The sequence below is a fragment of the Halichoerus grypus genome, chromosome 1 (assembly GCF_964656455.1).
Source record: "Halichoerus grypus chromosome 1, mHalGry1.hap1.1, whole genome shotgun sequence".
Taxonomy (NCBI): domain Eukaryota; kingdom Metazoa; phylum Chordata; class Mammalia; order Carnivora; family Phocidae; genus Halichoerus; species Halichoerus grypus.
The window spans coordinates 172,344,268-172,362,552 of record NC_135712.1 but is presented as its reverse complement, the minus strand read 5'-3'; the positions used below and the strand labels follow the sequence as shown (position 1 = coordinate 172,362,552).

At 39.4% G+C, this 18,285-nt stretch overlaps 1 long non-coding RNA gene across 1 annotated transcript in view; it reads right to left on the bottom strand.

Annotated features, from left to right (window-relative positions):
- LOC118525052 (uncharacterized) overlaps positions 1–18,285 on the bottom strand; it is a 457,732-nt gene that overhangs the window by 165,615 nt on the left and 273,832 nt on the right. The window lies entirely within an intron of this gene.

The window sequence follows — 18,285 nt, the reverse complement described above, 5'->3', positions numbered from 1 at the left end:
AGATGCTCAGCCAGTATTTGTCAAACAGAATGTAACACAGGGGCGGTGGGGCGCAGAAAACAAGTTGTCCTCTAGAATCATTTAATAACCTACTTCAGGTTTGTCAGTCAGTGTTTTTATAACAAAAAGAATGGAAAAGGAGATCAAGCCCTCTGAGTGTAAAGATGGACAAGTAAGACTGATGTGGGTGGATCACAGGGAGAAAGGGGAGACTGTGGCAATGAAGAAAACAACAGGTAAACACAGGAGTGGGAAAAGGCCAAGCTTTCACTGGTGATCACTGAGAACTTGAGACGGAATACAACAGGATGATTTGGCCTTTTAATATGTGTACATGAATACATTTTAGAGTTAAATCCAGTGGTTCCTGTACATGTGCTGGAGAGCAGAGGGAGGGAGTGGAGGAGGGGAGGAGGACAAAATGGAGATGGAAAGAGAGAAGAAAGAGAAGATGCCAGATGGAGCCAGAGAGAGGGAAAAGGAGGAAGAGAAGGAGGGAGAAAAAGACGGAGAGAGAGATTGAGAGAGATACTAGTGGAGGTAATTTCAATGGCCATTCCACCTCAAGAGCTCATGTCCTAGGTGAACATAGGTGGTGAAACATCCATAAGCTGGTATTTGCAGCTGAGTTCATTACCCCTTGTTTCTTACACCGTGAGCTTCTTGTCAGGCCAGGTGTGAAATCATACAATGGCTACTAAAAAACAAACAAATTAATTCATCTGGTGTCCAAATGAGAAAATGGCAATACGTTCCAATCCTGGAGGGCAATCTGGTTGCTTTGGACCTACTGAGAGTGGTATGTGGTCTCCAGTGTGAGATTCTCAAAGCTATGTTGACTCTACATGGTACTTGTTCTTTATATAAGAACTGAGAACACAGTTCTTTTACAGAATGCAGCTCCACTGAGGAACAGAATGTCCACTTTGGTAGGGCTAACTATGGAAAAACCACGATTCTGATGAGTAATCACATGGAAGCAGCAGCTGGTCCAAAGTGGGCACCTAAAACTTTCATAAGAAATGGAGTCTGCAGGGAAATGAGGGGAGCTAAGGAGAGATAATTGCCAGGGAGAGAGAAGGGTTGAGTCCAGGTCAGTAGATTCAAGAGGACTGACTCCAGCTGAGCTGCAAGGAGCCAGCTGCAGGCCCGTGAGAGCCCTACAGACCAGAAGAGACCTGCCAGACTGTCTAGAGATGCTGATGAGAGGCCAAGAAGAGCTGCTAGAGAGTGAGCTCATCCATCACTTAGGGCTGTAACGGTCTACACTGAGTGTCCAGAGAAGTAGAGGAGCCATTTCCAGGGAGAGGAAAGTACACTCTTTGGAGGAAGAAAAATATCAAGAGGAAATTTTCTTTTCAAAGGGAATAATGCATGTTACTTAAAAATAACATAGCTGATGGCTCACGCTGTTTGTTATGCAGCCTGCTGTCAGTTTCAGCAGAACTCATCTCTCTCATTGCTCCATCAGGCAGGAAGGCAGCCAGAGCCTTTCTCAAAGTTGATAGCATGGAACTTCTTCCATCTGCCAATTATCGTGACCTTAGAAATTCAACAGACTCTATCGGGCACACGCATGCCACTTAATCATGAGGAACACAAGAAAACATTTGCACAGCGCTCACCATAGCACACACCCTTCCCAATGTCTATCACCCAGCCACCCCCCACCACCTCCCTCCACCCCCCACCAAAAAAAAAGAAAAAAAAAGAAAACATTTGCACAACTAGAAGACACACCGCATATGAACATCTTAAGTCATTTCCAACAACCAGGGGAAAAATGCATGTGTACACAGACCTAAGTAGAGAAGAGAAGACAAGCCCAGGAGTGGCAGAGATGGAGAATTTTAAGTTTCGTTAAGTCATGGGCTCCTATACCTAATATTGAAACAAATAAACAATATTAGTTTATAGAGCACACAGCCTCACTCATGACAATACAGTGTGGCCCAGATTGAATATACTGTTGGACTAAAAATGGTCTCTGAAGCTTATCATTCTCCCTCACAACGACACACGTCTCAAGTTATAAGCCTCTCAGTGGAAGTTGGACTACCTCAGCCTGATTCTCTCCTTGCCCTAAGTCTCTACACTGTTGTACTGATACAACAGGAAAGGGGACATAAAGGGTAATTTCTAACATGATCTGCTGACAATTGGCTTGTGGTACAGATCACCCAGCCCAGTTCATCTGCAGTCTTGGCAGTGATGGGGAAGGAGGGAAGACATGGTGCACGAACTCAGTCTCTTGCTTCAGAACTTTGAGTCAGGACAGACTGACATCACCCTATGACCTGCAAGTCAAACGCTGCCCCTGCAGTGTCATGACACATCAGGAGCCTTATTTACACAAAGACGAAAGGCTCCTTGACTCGGTTCTGTTGCTAATGCCTGACCTGCAGGGGCAGGTGCAGTGGAACGAGACACCTGGTGAGATGCTCTCATTCCACGAAGGCTGCCATATGTGGCCCATGAACCTTGGTCTATTAAGAGAACAGTCACCAAGTTTGGTGGGGCAGCATTTTTAAAATATAAAACTGGTTTGTAAGGATTTAGGAAAAAACTCCTCTATGATTGCACCTAAGAGTTTAGGAATAAATGAGTAGAACACTGAAAAATAGAACACATTCACTTCTTGCCTATTTCGAACCTATTCATCTTTTGAATCCCAGCTTAAAAGCAACCTACTGTACCAAGCTTTAACCTAAATTCCTGTCACAAAATTATTATGTTCATTCTTATATACTCTAGGTCTCCTACATCATGCTGTGTTTACATCTATTAACACAGTTCTAGAAATTGTATTTTGCACTTGTGTCGTTTTCTTGTCAGTTTCCCCTGCTACTTGTATACTCCTTGAAACAAAATCTGAGCAATGAAAAAACCTGTGCCCATCCCTTAATATGAAAAGCAGAGTAGTGCTCAACATGTTTTTAATGATTTAATGAATTCATTTTGAAATAAAGGTAATAGATCCATAACCAAAGTACTGTTACCTTGCTTACCACTAAAGGTACTGAATTCCAAAGCCACACAAGCCTTAGAGAAAACATTCAGATCTTGTTTACTTATGTATTTTTTTAGTTTTTATCAGTATCTGCTCACTGGGCTAACTAAAATAACAATCCTTCTATTTAACCTCCAGTAGAGAACAGGGTTTGGAGAGAGAATTGGGCTAATGGAAGTAAATGTTCAGAACGAGTATTATTTTATTTAATCTTGCTTTGTTCACTGGGCTTCTTAATTGGTACTCCCACTAATGGTGTTTCTTGTTTTGGTTCTCAAAGAAAAACAAACAACCTAAAATAGCCAGACACAGTGGAAAGCAGTCTAGATTCTCAGACGCCAGCTTCCTTCAGGGAGCAATGCTCAGATGGATGTAACTATGGACAAACAATCACAAACTCTCCCTGTGAGAAATGGATGTTCCTATGTTAAGGGCCCAGTGAGACAAAAATGAATCCTTTAAGGGAGACTGCCATTTAAAAAAAAAGCATAGACAAAATGAATATAGGACTCCTTACCAAATTCTATGCTCAGTTAATCATAAATTTGCAACACATATGCAGGGCTTTTCATCTTCAAAAAGAAACCTTGCTGCTGGATTTCAGAAATATCCTTATTTTTAAAAGAGAAATCCTAAAGAAGGGTTTCCTAGCATTGCCACACATATAAATGTCATCCTCTATGAGTCTTAAAAATCCAGATTTTCTAGCCCAGAAGAATTTTACGTGCCTATTTCACTAAAGAATTGTTCTGTTATCATTACTATTACTTTTATTTTTGTTATCATTAGTCTTTCCAGCACCCTCCACCCTTCTTCTGAGAAAAGAATACTTCTTTTCCATAGGAAACTTATCCCATCTGATTTGGGTGAGGCTCAGCCCTCAATGCCATGTGATATGCAAGGTATGCTCCACACTCATTGGGACTCAGGCCCAGCCAACCACAATACTCTATTCCTCTGATTGTTGGGATGGGCAGATGACTTATACTGTCAATTACAAGCTTCCCTGAGATTTGTAATATAGGTACTTAGAGAAACACTGTTTCTTCCTTTTAATCATTGATCATGACCAGGTAGGTTTGGGATTATCCAGTGCCCTATAGCTCTATAAATGGAAATAATCTGCCAGAAAATGAAGTCAACATGTAGAGGTGAGCAGGGTTGAGAAATGGAGAAAGACTCTAAGCTATGAAGATGTCATATAGATCTCTGAGTCCAGTTGGGCTTGAGATTTAGTTAACCCCATACTTCATAGTCCTATCACCCAAACATGTTTTTAGTAAATTTGATTATGTAATCTGTGATATGCAACACAAAGAGGTCTAATCAATAATCCATATTTTGCCTATTATCTGAAAAGGATACAATAGTGAGGCTCTGAATACTCCAAATCTATAGCTTTTGGTCGTGCTTCTCTCCCTGTTTGAAACCCTTCTCCTACTGCCCATTTAAGTCTTAAGGTCCAACTCAAGTCCATTTCTCCCATGAGCTTCTTTCCTTCATTTTTGGGGGAGCCTCTTATCTTGGACATACTATCCACGTAAGAATTTCTCAAACTAGAATCCAAGAATCCCTAGGATCCTCAAGTTATCCAGGAAAAGTTTTTATTTTGTTATTCTATGTTAACTGCTTACTGAGCAATTACTTTGTGCCAGGTTCAATCCTAAGGATCGGGAATAGAGAAATGAACAAGATAGACAAGTTTTTTGATGTAGTTCATATTCTAGTGAGGGTTGAGTGATGGGCAATAAATAAACATCTGGTGATAGAAATAAGTAAGCAAGTTTCAGATAGTGATAAATGCCATGAAGATGATCAAGCAGGACCATGTGTTACAGTGTCTGTGGGAGGAGGGGGCTGTTTCAGATAGGTTGGGATGGATATCTAAACATATTTAAGCAGAGTACCATAATAAAAATAACATAAGGCAGCACTAAGGGCAAGGAATACTTTTTTTTTCCTTTTAAAAGGGGTCTCCAAAATGCTAAACATAGAGTTATCTTATGGCCCAGAAATTCCACTACTAGGTATGTATCCAAGAGAAATATAAATATACATTCATACAAAAATGTATACATGAATATACACAGTACCATTATTCATAACAGCCAAAAGTGGAAACACCCCAAATGTCCATCAACTGATGAATGGATTAAGAAAATGAGGTATAATCATACAATGGACTATTATTTGCCTAGAAAAAGGAACTAAGTACTGATACATGTTACAATATAGATGAACCTTAAAAACATGCTAAGTGAAAGAAGCCAGTCACAGAAGGTCATATGTTACATAATTCCATCTATGTCAAATGTTCAGAGAAGGCAATTCCACACAGATAGAAAGTAGATTAATGGTTGTCTGGGGCTGGAAAACTGGGGATGCGAGTGACTGCTAATGTGTACAAACAAGTCTCTTTTTTGGGGTCTTGAAATATCTCAAAATTAGATAGTGGTGATGGTTACACAACTCTGCACAATGAAAAATCACTGAATTGTATTCTTTACTCTTTTCTTAAATTATACACTTAAATGGGTGAATTTTATGATATATGGATTATATCTCAATAAGCCATGAAAAAAATCTACCAAAAAAAGAAAGATCTATCATTTGGGTTTGAGGGACACTAGTGTACAGTTCTGCATTAACTTAATCAAATATTGTCTTGTGTTGTTACTTTGTGTTTCCTAGGGTTCTATCTTTTGGCCCACACTAGACCATAAAGCTTCAGGGCAGTAAGGACTATGCATTTCATTTCTTTAATATGACTTCAGAGGTGTGCACATAATAGGGTTTCATTAAATACATGCTTACTGATGGGTCATCTGATGGAAGGCAGCAAGCATGAAGATCTTGGAGTCATGGTTTTCTAGGGCTGCAGTAACAAAGTACCACAAATTAGGTGGCTAAAATAATAGAAATTTGTCATAGTTCTGGAGGCTGGAATTTTGAAATCAAAGTGTTCACAGGGATGGTTCCTTCTGAGGGCTGTAAGGGAAAGATCTGCTCCAGTCCTCTCTCCATGGCTTGTAGATGGCTGTCTACATGTTCACATGGCATCCTACCTGTGCATAGATATGTGTGTGTGTGTGTCCAAATTTCCTCTTTTTATAAGGACACTAGTCCTGTTGGATTAGGACTCACAAGAATGACCTCATTTTAACTTGATTACCTCTGTAAAAACTCTCTCTCCCAAAGAGATCACATTCTGAGGGAATGAGGATTAGGACTCTGACATATTGTTTTTAGTGGGACACAATTCAACTCCTAGCCGAGTCAGATTTTAATTTCTATTTAAATTCTTACCCATGAAGTTCATGATTTTGTAAACTCCCTGACAGCTCCCCGGCCAGAGTATTTCAGCCATGCCTCGGGTAGTGACTATTATTATATCACTAAAGCTGAACAGAAAGTGTCTCACTCCAGTGACCAGGCTGTAATTCAGCCTTTTTGCTAAGACTTTCTTATTTTGCAGTCCACTACTTTGCCCTATCACTAGATGAATTCATTTGGCTAAGCCTTATTCTTATGTCCACCGATTTCTTAATGTCAAATAAAAGGGCAAGCCAAGCGAGGCACTCAATATTTCTGAAACATACAAAGCATTACTATTTCTCAAATCATTGGGAGGTAGGCCAGTCTGAATGACTAAAAATCTTGGAAAAATAAATAAATGTACACAAAGTTTGAACTGGATTAAATCCCTCTGTATATATCCATACATTCAGCACCTATCCACAGGGACTGGGTCTAAACAAAATATTTCCTGAAATGGACACTTTTTTAACAAATAGAATAACATTGTTTTTTTAAAGATTTTATTTATTTGTTTGAGGGAGAGAGATAGAGAAGCTGAGGGAGAGGGAGAAGCAGACTCCTCACTGAGCAAGGAGTCTGACACAGGGCTCGATCCCAGGACCCTGGGATCATGACCTGAGTCGAAGGCAGACACTTAACCAGTGGAGCCACCCAGGTGCCCCAACAACATAATTTTTAAATCATCTTTCACTGGTTTTATTTAAATAATGATCCTAAAAATTTGAAAACAGAGGAAATTTTTGTTTTGTTTCTTTCTCCAAATCAGGGAAATGTTTACCTTTATACTTTCTTGCACTCTCGCTTTGCTTAGCAAATAGTTATTTGTACAGGTGAAGGCCTCGGCTGTGTTAGGAACTTGGCCTACAAGTCAGGACATCTGGATCCTGTTCCTGGATCTGTCCCATCTTAGGTAGTGAATGGAGACATGCCCCTTAACCTCCCAGAGTCCTATTTTGTACATCTTTAAAAAGAATATGATACTACCTGGGTAGCTCACTGGATTTTTGAGAATCAATCGACTCTACTCTGAAGAAATTAAAATTTAATAGTGTATGTGATGGAGGTTAAATTGTTCACTATTTATATGTTTATTGACTAGAAAAGTGACACCTGGCACAAAGTAGGTGCTTCTCAAATATACATTAAATGGATACAAAATCACAGATACCTCCCTAGAAAAACAGAATTTTAAATGTTAATGAAATGTTAAAATTCAAAACCAAATTTTTGACTTAAAAATATAGTACTACTTTTGAAGCTTCTTGTGAATTTGCAATCATTTAAAAATACAAACTTCAAAGCAACAGTAACAAAACCAAGTCTCAGCGAAATGGAGGTATTCCCATGGAATGTCTCTAAAGAGAATGTCAGCTGTCATGTGCAGTAAGCCACGAAAAATGTGAGCATTTGTGGCTTAGGACAAGAGCCACTGCCTGAACATGACGGTTACAAAGGGTCTGAAGAGAGGAAAGAAAAAAACAAAACAATAGAGAACTCAATACACATACATGTGCACCCACACATTGTAATAATTTATAGGAAAAGAAAGCTTCCAAGGTTTTTTTGGCTTTAGATACCTAAAGTGGCTAAATAAAATTATACTTGGTACACAGATCACTTTTTTTATTAACATATAATGTATTATTTGTTTCAGGGGTACAGGTCTGTGACAGATTACTTTTTAATATTTAAAAAATTTTAACTAGTTCTTTCAGATGATCAGTAAGTTGGGCTATGATAGGATCCAAATTAAAAGGCAAAGTTTCTATCTGCAGCCAATTTATGTTCAGAGCATTTAGGGGAAATTTTCATTGCTCAGTTTTATTATGCAGAACTTACTTGAGATATAAAATTTATAGAAAATTTTTTTTATTTTTACTGGCATTAACTTTTTCCGATGTTTTTTCCAATCCCAAGAGAAATGTGAATGTTGAAAATTACAATGTGTTATTATTATAAATGCCTTTGTCAAGAACACATTATAATAACATTTAATTTCTATTTTTTTTTCAAATAAATTCAATAGTGTGAAAAGCATTATGTAGGTGGTTAATTTTCCCCATTTATAAGCTTTTTTTTTTCCAAATGACAAAAAATTAAAAAAAAATAATAACACCAGTGAAAAGTGGGGAAAACTCTACATTACAGATGGTCTCAGATAAGTAACTCCTCTACACCAGTGTTAATTTTGTGGTGAACTGCTAATATCTTTGGGAGACATCATCAGAAATCAGAATTTGTGTGAATAAGAGTCTGTTCAACAGGGCAAGCCAGTGTCTACACTTCCAACAAATATTGACTGATATTGATCATAAGTCCCCAAAATAATGTAAAGCACAGTGATGACAGATAACTAAAGAAAGGGCATAAGGTGGCACAAGACCACATAATTGGAAGGAGGAATATAACACATTGGTTCAGAGGCTGAGGAAAGAGAGCTTGGGTTCAGGTCTGAAGAGTAAGAGCAAACCAAGCAATACTCAAGAGAATTTAAAACATATATCCACATAAAAACTTGCACATGCATATTCATAACAGAATTATTCCTAATAGCCAAAAATGGAAATAACTTACAGGTCCATCAACTGAGGAATGAATAAGCAAAGTGTGGTACAGTCTCATGATGGGATGTTATTATTCAGTCATTAAAAGGAAATAAAGTACTTATTCATCTTGTAACATGGATGAATCTTAAAAATATTATGCTAAGTGAAAGAAGCCAGACACAAAAGGCCATGTATCACATGATTACATTTTGTAAAAAGTCTATAATAGGCAAATCCACAGAGATAGAAAGTGGATTAGTGGCTGTCAGGGGCTGGTGGGGGGGAATGGGGAGTAACTGCTGATGGCTACAGGGTTTCTTCTGGGGATGATGAAACGCTCTGAAATTTGACAGCGAGGATGGTTGCATAACTTTGTAAATATACTAAACATCACTGAGTTGTACTCTTTAAGTGGATGGATTTTCTAGTATGTGAATTATATCCTCCCCACACACAAAAAGAACTAACTAGATAATGAAAAAATGTAGTGGCAAAAGCCTGACAAGTAGGAAGTGAAGGAAGCCCAGTGTTGCTTGAGCAGAGAGCCAAGGGGATAGGGCAAGGAAGCTGGAAAGAAGGGAGGCTTGGGACAAGACACTGCCTCGGTGGCATGGCTGGCACGCTCTGCTTCTAACTACTTGCTGCTGGTCTCCTTTACTAGTCCTGCTTCTAACTACTTGCTCCTGTTCTCTTTTGATGGATATTCCAACCCAACTCTATCTCATGAACTTCGTTTGCCATTTTTCCCCACAAAGCACGCTCCCCCTCAATCAACTCAAGCTCCTTATCTCTGAATCATACCATGTTCTTTTCCATGCTGTTTTACACCTAAAATACTTCTGTCTGACCTGTTCTGCATTCTAGGGAAGAGGCAGCATACACACCAATGATGGGCAGGTCTCCTGCTTAGCCCAACACCTGGAGGAACATTTCAGATAAATGGAATGATGTTCCCAAACATGGTGTTGATTTGTCAGGTAAAAAAAGAGCTAACGTCCTCTGAAAAATGAAGTCACAGAGATTGGGCTTTTGAAGTTTCCATTTTGAGAATCTGTGGATAGGAGAGAATGGAAGGGGCTATCTAGACAGGATAGATCTTAAAACAGTGAAGTAAGACAAAGAATGGGGGTCTGACTCTGAGGTGACCCCTGTGAAGGATTAGCCTTGTATGTTCCTTCAGATTTTGGGAACAGCCATATTGTATATGCAGCTTCAAGTCTTTTTTTTTTTTTTTTTTCTTTTTCTATATTGTAGTTAGTGTGGTTAATAGTTAGACCCAAGTTTTAGTGAAAAATCACAGCCATGACTTACTCATTGATCGTTGGCTGGCTCCTGTGGTTTCTTTCTTTTGTGGTTCCCTGAAGTTAATATTCCAGTCTCTCTAAGAGCCACTCCAAAGGCAGAATGAAAGCAGTCTGGCTGATAGAATCTAAAGAACAGAATACAATCCTTCATACAAAACATGTTTGTGAATACCGACTACATACCAGACCCATTTCTAGATGCTGGAGATTCTGGAGTATAGAACACAAATCCCCTGACCTCACGGAGCTTCCATTACATATGCCTGTCAAATACTTATTGAACATCTTCTGCTTGCCAGACACTGTGCCACACAATGGGGTAGAACAGAAGAAACTCATAAGGGCCTTTGGCACACCTTGCCCATCGTTTTGTGAAAAACTAGAGAGAGCACAATCTATTGATTGGGGGCTAAATCACCTAAAGTCCCTAAAAGAGCAGCTATAATCCTCAATTCTGGGTCTCCTAGCAAAGTTACGAAAACAATGAATCGTGGAACACTACATCAAAAACTAATGATGTATTATATGGTGACTAACATAACATAATGAAATAAAATTAAAAAAAAAAAGGGACATGAAAAAGCATTCTTATCTTTTGTCAAATGAGAGCAACTGCCTCCCGTCTATCATCCCATCCCCTACCCTTTGTGGTGGAGGAAATGGCATCATCTGAGTCCATCTTACTGATGTCAGAGGTCAATCTCCTGAGTTGCAAAAATGAGCTGACAGACTCATCTGGTGCAGGCACAGGCTGAGAACTCTAAGGGATTCCAAACAGCTCAAATCTGCCATGGGGCTCAGTTTCCTCCTCAGAAATGTGGGTGACAACTGAGCTTTACAGTTTATCGTAGTGCACTTCTCAAAAATACTTTTTATTTTGAAACAGTTTGACTCATAAGAAGTTCCCATGTACCCTTCACTCTGTTTCCCCAATAATATCTTACAGAACCACAGTTGTCAAAACCAAGAAACTGACATGGGCAAAATATTATTACCTCAAATACAGACCATATTCAGATTTTGTCAGGTTTTTCAGACACTTTCCTCCTGAGGATATATAGCTCTAGGACATTTTATCACATATGCAGATTCTGATAACCATAACCAAAATTGGGATACAGAACTGTTCCATCACCACAAAGGATCTCTCTCATACTACCACTTAATAGCTGTACCCTGCCCATGACCCTCACCCCTGGTAATCACTGATATATTCTCCATCTCTCTAATTTTGTCACTTTGAAAGTAATAGATTTTTTAAAAATTTAAGTTCAGTGTCCTCTTTAATGGAAAACAAAATTATATTTGCGGGTATTTTTTTGGAGGGGCTTATAATTAATCATATTTCCTACCATACAAACTCTCTGCTTTTCTGCTATTCTCCCTTTCATATTCTCCATTTAAAAATCTCTGAAGAGAACTTCACCCCACAGCTAAGCCATCTCATGGATTTCAGATTTATTACTTTAGTGTCTCCAACCTATCACTGGCCCCAGCACAGTAAGAAGGAAAAGATTAATGTATGTTTCTCTCAGGCCCCAGAGCTCAGCATGTTCATGCTACTATGAGGGCAAAAAGAAAAAGAAGAAAAGCAATCTAGACATTTCTGCTTTAGGTCCTCTTCTGGTCATAGCAGAACCAAGAGAGATTTACTTCAGGCTCTGGAGATTTTGGAAAAATCCTGAAAGTTAAGACCATGAAGATAGTTCAGAGACATTTGTACACATAGCCTGGCTCACATACTATCCCTAAGTTGATGTGGTATACGAATCCTTAAAAGTAATTTTTAAAAATATGGGTGGAAACCAAACCAAACCAAACCCTAGACTATGAGTATACTCTACTGTGGCACTTCTAGTATTTTCAGTATAGTTACTGACTGCCATTCCATGGAAACCCTGTGGGAACAGTCATAATGTTCTGTAGTTTCTAGATGTAATCTAAAGCAAGATGGTAAAGAAGCAATTTCACAGAAGGCTATGTAATGTCACAACTCTTCTGAACACAGAAGCTGCCTGCCTGAAAAGAAATTAATGCTAGGGAATGCTGCCAAAAGTGTGCACATCTAATACACTTCTCTCAATTATTATTTAAGTATTCTGGAAGGCTCACTATGAAATGAAGAGGCTAAACATAGTTATTTTTAGTCCTGTTATATAAATATACTTCTAGAAAGTGAAGAATTAAATATATAAGCACCAAGAAGTAGGGGTATATGCATTAAATTCTTTAAATGAATTAAATTTTTAAAACTTTAGGGGCACCTGGGTGGCTCAGTTGGTTAAGCGTCTGCCTTTGGCTCACGTCATGATCTCAGTCCTGGGATTGAGCCCCGCTTTGGCTCCCTGCTCAGCGGGGAGTCTGCTTCTCCCTCTGTTCTTCTTCTCCACGCTCCTGTACTCTCTCTCTCTAATAAATAAAATCTTTAAAAAACTTTAATTACACTTATTAATTCTCTAAATGAATTTTTAAAAATTTAATAGCACTTTTAATGCAATTTTTTCAAACAACAAATCTCTTAAGCTTTGTTTCAGTGCAGCTTAAACATGTGAGGAATTCCTACTTCCATGTATCAGATATCATGCTACTTAACCATGTTCCTCTGGAAGCAGAAAGGAGACTCTCCTGAAGGTCTATAAAAATCACTCCTGGACCAATAAAAGTAATGAGGTGAATACACAGGAGGGAATAGAACTTTCCACTGCTGGGCCATCTTGTATAGAAGCTTGGGTTCTAGACCTCTCATGGAAGCAAAACCTTTGCCTCATTTCCCACCCACTATGCAAAGAACTAAAACTTCAGTCTGGACAGTCTGTCCTGATAAGGGTCCTCTGAATATTTGCTGCCTCTCCTTCCCCACCTTCTTTCCCCATCCTCGATGATGATATCTTCCATCCTCTTCATGATCCATCTAAAAAAATTTTTTAAAGATTTTTATTTATTTATTTATTTGACAGAGAGAGAGAGACAGCGAGAGAGGGAACACAAGCAGGGGGAGTTGGAGAGGGAGAAGCAGGCCTCCCGCAGAACAGGGAGCCCGATGCGGGACTCGATCCCAGGACCCTAGGATCATGACCTGAGCCAAAGGCAGATGCCCAACGACTGAGCCACCCAGCGCCCAGCGCCCATCCATCTAAAATTTTCAAAAAAAAAAAAAAAAAAGTCTTTTCAAATCCCGTTATCTTTAGGAAAACTTCCTCAACTTCCATCCAGCTCCCAGGTTTCTCTGAAGTCCCATGGGAGGGGAGGTGACGTCTACTACATATCCACTAAGAGTCAAGTGTTTTAGTGTGTATTATCTACTTTAAGCCTCACCCCATGAGAGGAACGCATTATTCTCTTTAGAATGAATACCAAAAAAATTGCTCAGAGGAGCCATTCTGTCCTTATTTTAGTACAGCTGGGAGTGGTCTAGCCACTTAAATTTCATTCTAAAGCCCATGTGCTTTGGAGATGACCCCGTGTTTTCTGCTTCTCTTGATTACAGCCTCTCTCCCCCACCTGGTATGTTTACTTAATGTTGGATATATCTTTAACTTGTCTTGCTATTTAGACTATCAACCTCTTTGAAGCAGGGACCCCTGTCTTTCCAAACCTTTATCATTCACAGTACCTAGAGTGCTCTTTAAATAGGAAATACTCAAAAATGATTGCTTTGTTGTTTTTCTCCCCCTTTGTTCTCTTTTCGTTCAACTCCAGGTTTGCCTTACCAGTTAATTTTTGTAAGTAGCTAAAGAGGCGCCATTCTCAAACACAGGAAGCTATAGCGTGAAATGCTATGGTGAGACGGAAATTCCCAGCTGTTCGGGGAGGGCTGGGGGCAGTGATGCCACAGACAGAGGCAGGTCAGGACATGGGCTCTTGGAGCCTGCTTACTGCACACTCCATTCTGGCATCCACAAGAGAAAAGAGTTGCAGAGGCAAAGGCACTTTTGGAACTCAGCTGCCAGTCCCCACATTTTACGGATGAAGAGCCCAGAGCCCAGGGAGTTTGTAAAAGTGGCTCAGCGCAGCCTCCCAACAGACTCTTCTCTCCTCAGGGCCCTGTTCTCCAAATCACTTATTTTCCCCCTAATTATAGAATCATGTATACTCAATACCAAAATTGTGAAATGTACTGAAAAGTCTGAAAATTAGAAGAGAAATACACCAGTAAGCCTACAAGGCAGTGATCACCACACTGGCCAGCTGGGCCTCGGCAAGCTTTGGCCCCTGCCCATATTCCTCTCTCCATCTCATAGGCTCCCCACGGACTCCACAGGCATAAGAGCCCTGTTTCAGTTCTTTCCAAGTGTTCTGCTCTCACTCACCTCCCGTTCCTACCTGAGGTACCCTTAGTCTTTGTCTGTCGGCCTCCCACCCTGCATCTTTCCCCCCTCCAGCTACCAGGCCTCTCATCCTCAGCATGATCACAGCTTCCTCAGGGGCGCTACCCCATCTCCCAGGCTTGCCTAGCTTTCCCTGATGCCACTGCTGTGCACCTTGTATTTCTCCTTGACTGAGCTCCTCAGCTCTCTCATCACTTCTTTATGTCTTTCCTTGTGAGGCTGTTTTTTTGACCTCTAGCACCAACCACTAGGCCTGCCAAAGAGATGCTTGATAAGTGGTTGTGGAAAGAATGAGTAATTACTAGGACTCTCAGTCCTCTTCTTCCCCTCTTCCCTCCTTCCCTCTCTCTTGTGCCTTCCCCCTCTCTCCTCACGCATCTCCCTCTCTCTCTTTCCTGGTCTCTTTACACACAGAGACACACACACATACATCCATTTAATTATGAACATAATTCATTCAATAAAACTTCATGAAGGCCCATGAAAATTTGCATACTGTTTTTTGTAGGTAATAGAGCATGAACAATTTACCATTTCAAAGGTTTTTTTTTTTCTTTTTTGGTGAAAGGCGTTTTTAAATAATTGCATACTCTAGTTATAGAAATGTAATATAATTTACATATTTCCCCCTTATTGGCCATTTAAGGTTTTTAAAATTATTCAAAATATAAATAATACTGCAATAAATGTGCAAGCAGCTGTCTGCATTTCAGATTCTTTTTTGGATGGATTCCTAACAGTAGAGTAACTGGATTAAGGGAAAAAACATAAAACAAAACAAACAAAAACCCCTCTTGAAACACATAGTCAACAGTTTCCAGAAGAGAAGTTTATTCTTGCACCAGCATGCAATTCTTCATATTAAAGTGTTTGTCCCTGAATGGTCCTGAACAGTATAACTGACCTTGAAATCTGCACTCAGAGGCCAGTCTCACTCAAGAGCAAGCTCAACGGTCAACGCTGTTGCTCAAAGCTAATGAAAGTATTTTTTGCTACCTCCCAAACTTGGCTCTTGCCTCTTCTCGGCTTACTCAAGCACTATACATGCTTCAAGGTGTGGTTTAAATCTTACTTCCTCAAACTCTCATCTCCTTAGCACCTGTTATCTGCACATTCTTAGGTATCTTTGTTAACCTTAAAGTTAAGGAGCAAATGCCTGAAGCTTGTCTAACACATTCTGCTATTTTCCTGTGGTGCTTAGCAGACTGTCTAGTATACAGAATTCCTTAAGATATAAACATTAATAGATGTTGTGGACTCCTGTTACTTTTAGGATACCTAGTCAATTCTCATTTGGGAAGCTTTCCCTTCTCTTCTTGGTGGGAGCTTGTCATTCTTGTGGTCCTAGGTTTCCTAACTCTGGACTAGACATGTAACAATTCTGATTCAGATTCCGAGTCCAACATGTGGGGTTTTCTCCATATCAAGCAATGCTCCAACACCATCTGGCCATCTTAAAATTCACTCAGTTTTCACGCTATCTTCCTGGGGATGGCGTCAGAGCCCACAGGTTAAGGGCTTAGTCCTACAAGATTGTGCCCCCCCACCACCACTTCAGATGGCAATCACAACCCTATACTTCCGCGGAACCAGCTATCAACTGGAGGTACCAACCACCCTTTCCTTGGGTTTGACTAACTTGCTAGAGAGGCTCACAAAACTCAGAGGAACAATTTACCCACTAGATTATTTGTTTATAAGAAAAGGATATAACTTGGTAACAGCTAGATAGAAGAGGTATCTAGGGAAAGGTATGGGAAAGGGCAAAGAGCATCCCTCTTTCTCCAGACGCAAGCCTCCCCAACCTGTTCACCAACCCGGAAGCCATCCAAACCCTGTCCTTTTGGATTTTTATGGAGGTTTCATTAAGCAGGCATGATTAGTAAATCATTAATCATTGGTGACTGAACTCATCTCAAAGTTGGGAGGGGTGGGTAGGGACTGAAAGTTTCAACCTTCTAATCACAGGGTTGGTTCCCTTGGCAACCTCCCTCAGCCTTTGGTGCTTTCCAAATGTCAACTCATTAACATAACAAAAGATACCTTTATTACCCTCATCACTTAGGAAATCTCAAGTGTTTTAGGAGTTCTGTGCCAGAAGAAAAGGTATGAAGACTAAATATGTATTTCTTATTTTCAGTTAAATCAGAACATGATACTCCGATGGGCCAGTATGAGCTCTTCCTGGGATTTGTGATTGAAGCTATTGAGCAAAAGCATTTCTGCTAGAACAGGAGCTAGGGGTACCATGTAGCTTGGAGCTGCTGGTAGTCAGATTTCCTCCGCATGGAGAAAGTCCATCTGAGAATAAAACAGCAGGAAGGAAAGCAGAGCCAAAGGAAAGAATCTAGAATACATCATCTGAGTACCCAAATCCAACTGTTACAAGCCACAAGCTCTGCCCTCTTATATGAAATGATAAGTTCTCTTTCCTCCTTTTTATTTACTTAGAATTGAATATTTGTCACCTGCAACTGAATGAGACCTTACTACCCCAACTCTACTTGTGATAGTAATATACATTGAAATAAGCACATTATCCTGTGTATTTAGTTGCCATTTTAAATTCAACACTGCTCATCTTTGGAATGGGAGTTACCTCCTAATTCCCCAAGAAAGGTTAATTTTTATGAGTTCATAAGCCCTTAATAATTTATCTGATATTTGCCTCTTGCCCCTGATATTTCCCTCAAGCCATCTTGTTCCTGTTTGACTTTAAGAAAATGAAAGTGATTTCAAATTACATTTTAATTATTTCCTTCATAATAAACCAAATTGCATTTTAAAAGCTAAAGACATTTTCTGCTCTTGAACTTAGAGCTGTAGCTTTTAATGAAATCTGCTGCACTTTTTAAAAATTTTAATAAATTTTCTACATCTTACCATGCCGCCTATCTTTTTTTGAAAGAGATGATCAATGTTTAATTTTGCTTTATTATGATCTTTTTATTAGAGTCATAGTGAAACTTCTCTTCTGCTTAGGTATTTCCTCATAATACATGTTTTAATCTCATCTCTGACAAACTTTGGTTTAGGCTTTACAATTCTAGTCAACTAAGTATTTCTCCCCTTTGAGACATTCTAAATTCATTGAAAAAATCTGATGGAAGTCTATCTCTAGAAGAATCACATTAATTTGCGAGGGGCTCATGACTTGAGTTGAAATCAGGAGTGGGATGCTTAACTGATGGAGCCACCCAGGAGCCCCTGTGAGGTGTTTCTTTTGAAATATCGACTGTCTAATACCACTCTATCCAATGCAAGCTTGTGTCATTCCTCATAAATTTGTCTTGACTCTGTCTACATGAGATAAGTTTATCCAAACTTGTTAATTACCCAAATGTTTCTTTTCAAATGTGAATAGAATCTGGGTTTACTTTATCTTTTTTTTTTAAGATTTTTATTTATTTCTTTTAGAGAGAGAGAGAGCACAAGCAGGGGTAGTGCAGGCAGAGGGAGAAGCAGGCTCCCTGCTGAGCAAGAAGCCCAATGGGGGGCAGGGTCCTGGGATCATGACCTGAGCTGAAGGCAGAAGCTTAACCAACTGAGCCACCCACACGCTCCTGGGTTTACTTTATTTTTAAATGGAAATACCTAAAACAAATATTTTTATTGCTTTTTCACTCACACATACTTTTAAAAAAATATAGAATATTCAAGTGTGTAAAATATACATAAAAAAAGTCAAGAAAGGGCCATTATTAAGTTTTGTGTTTAACTTTCTTGACTTTTATGCATGTTTAAACACATAAACATACTTTGAATCAAATCTTACATAC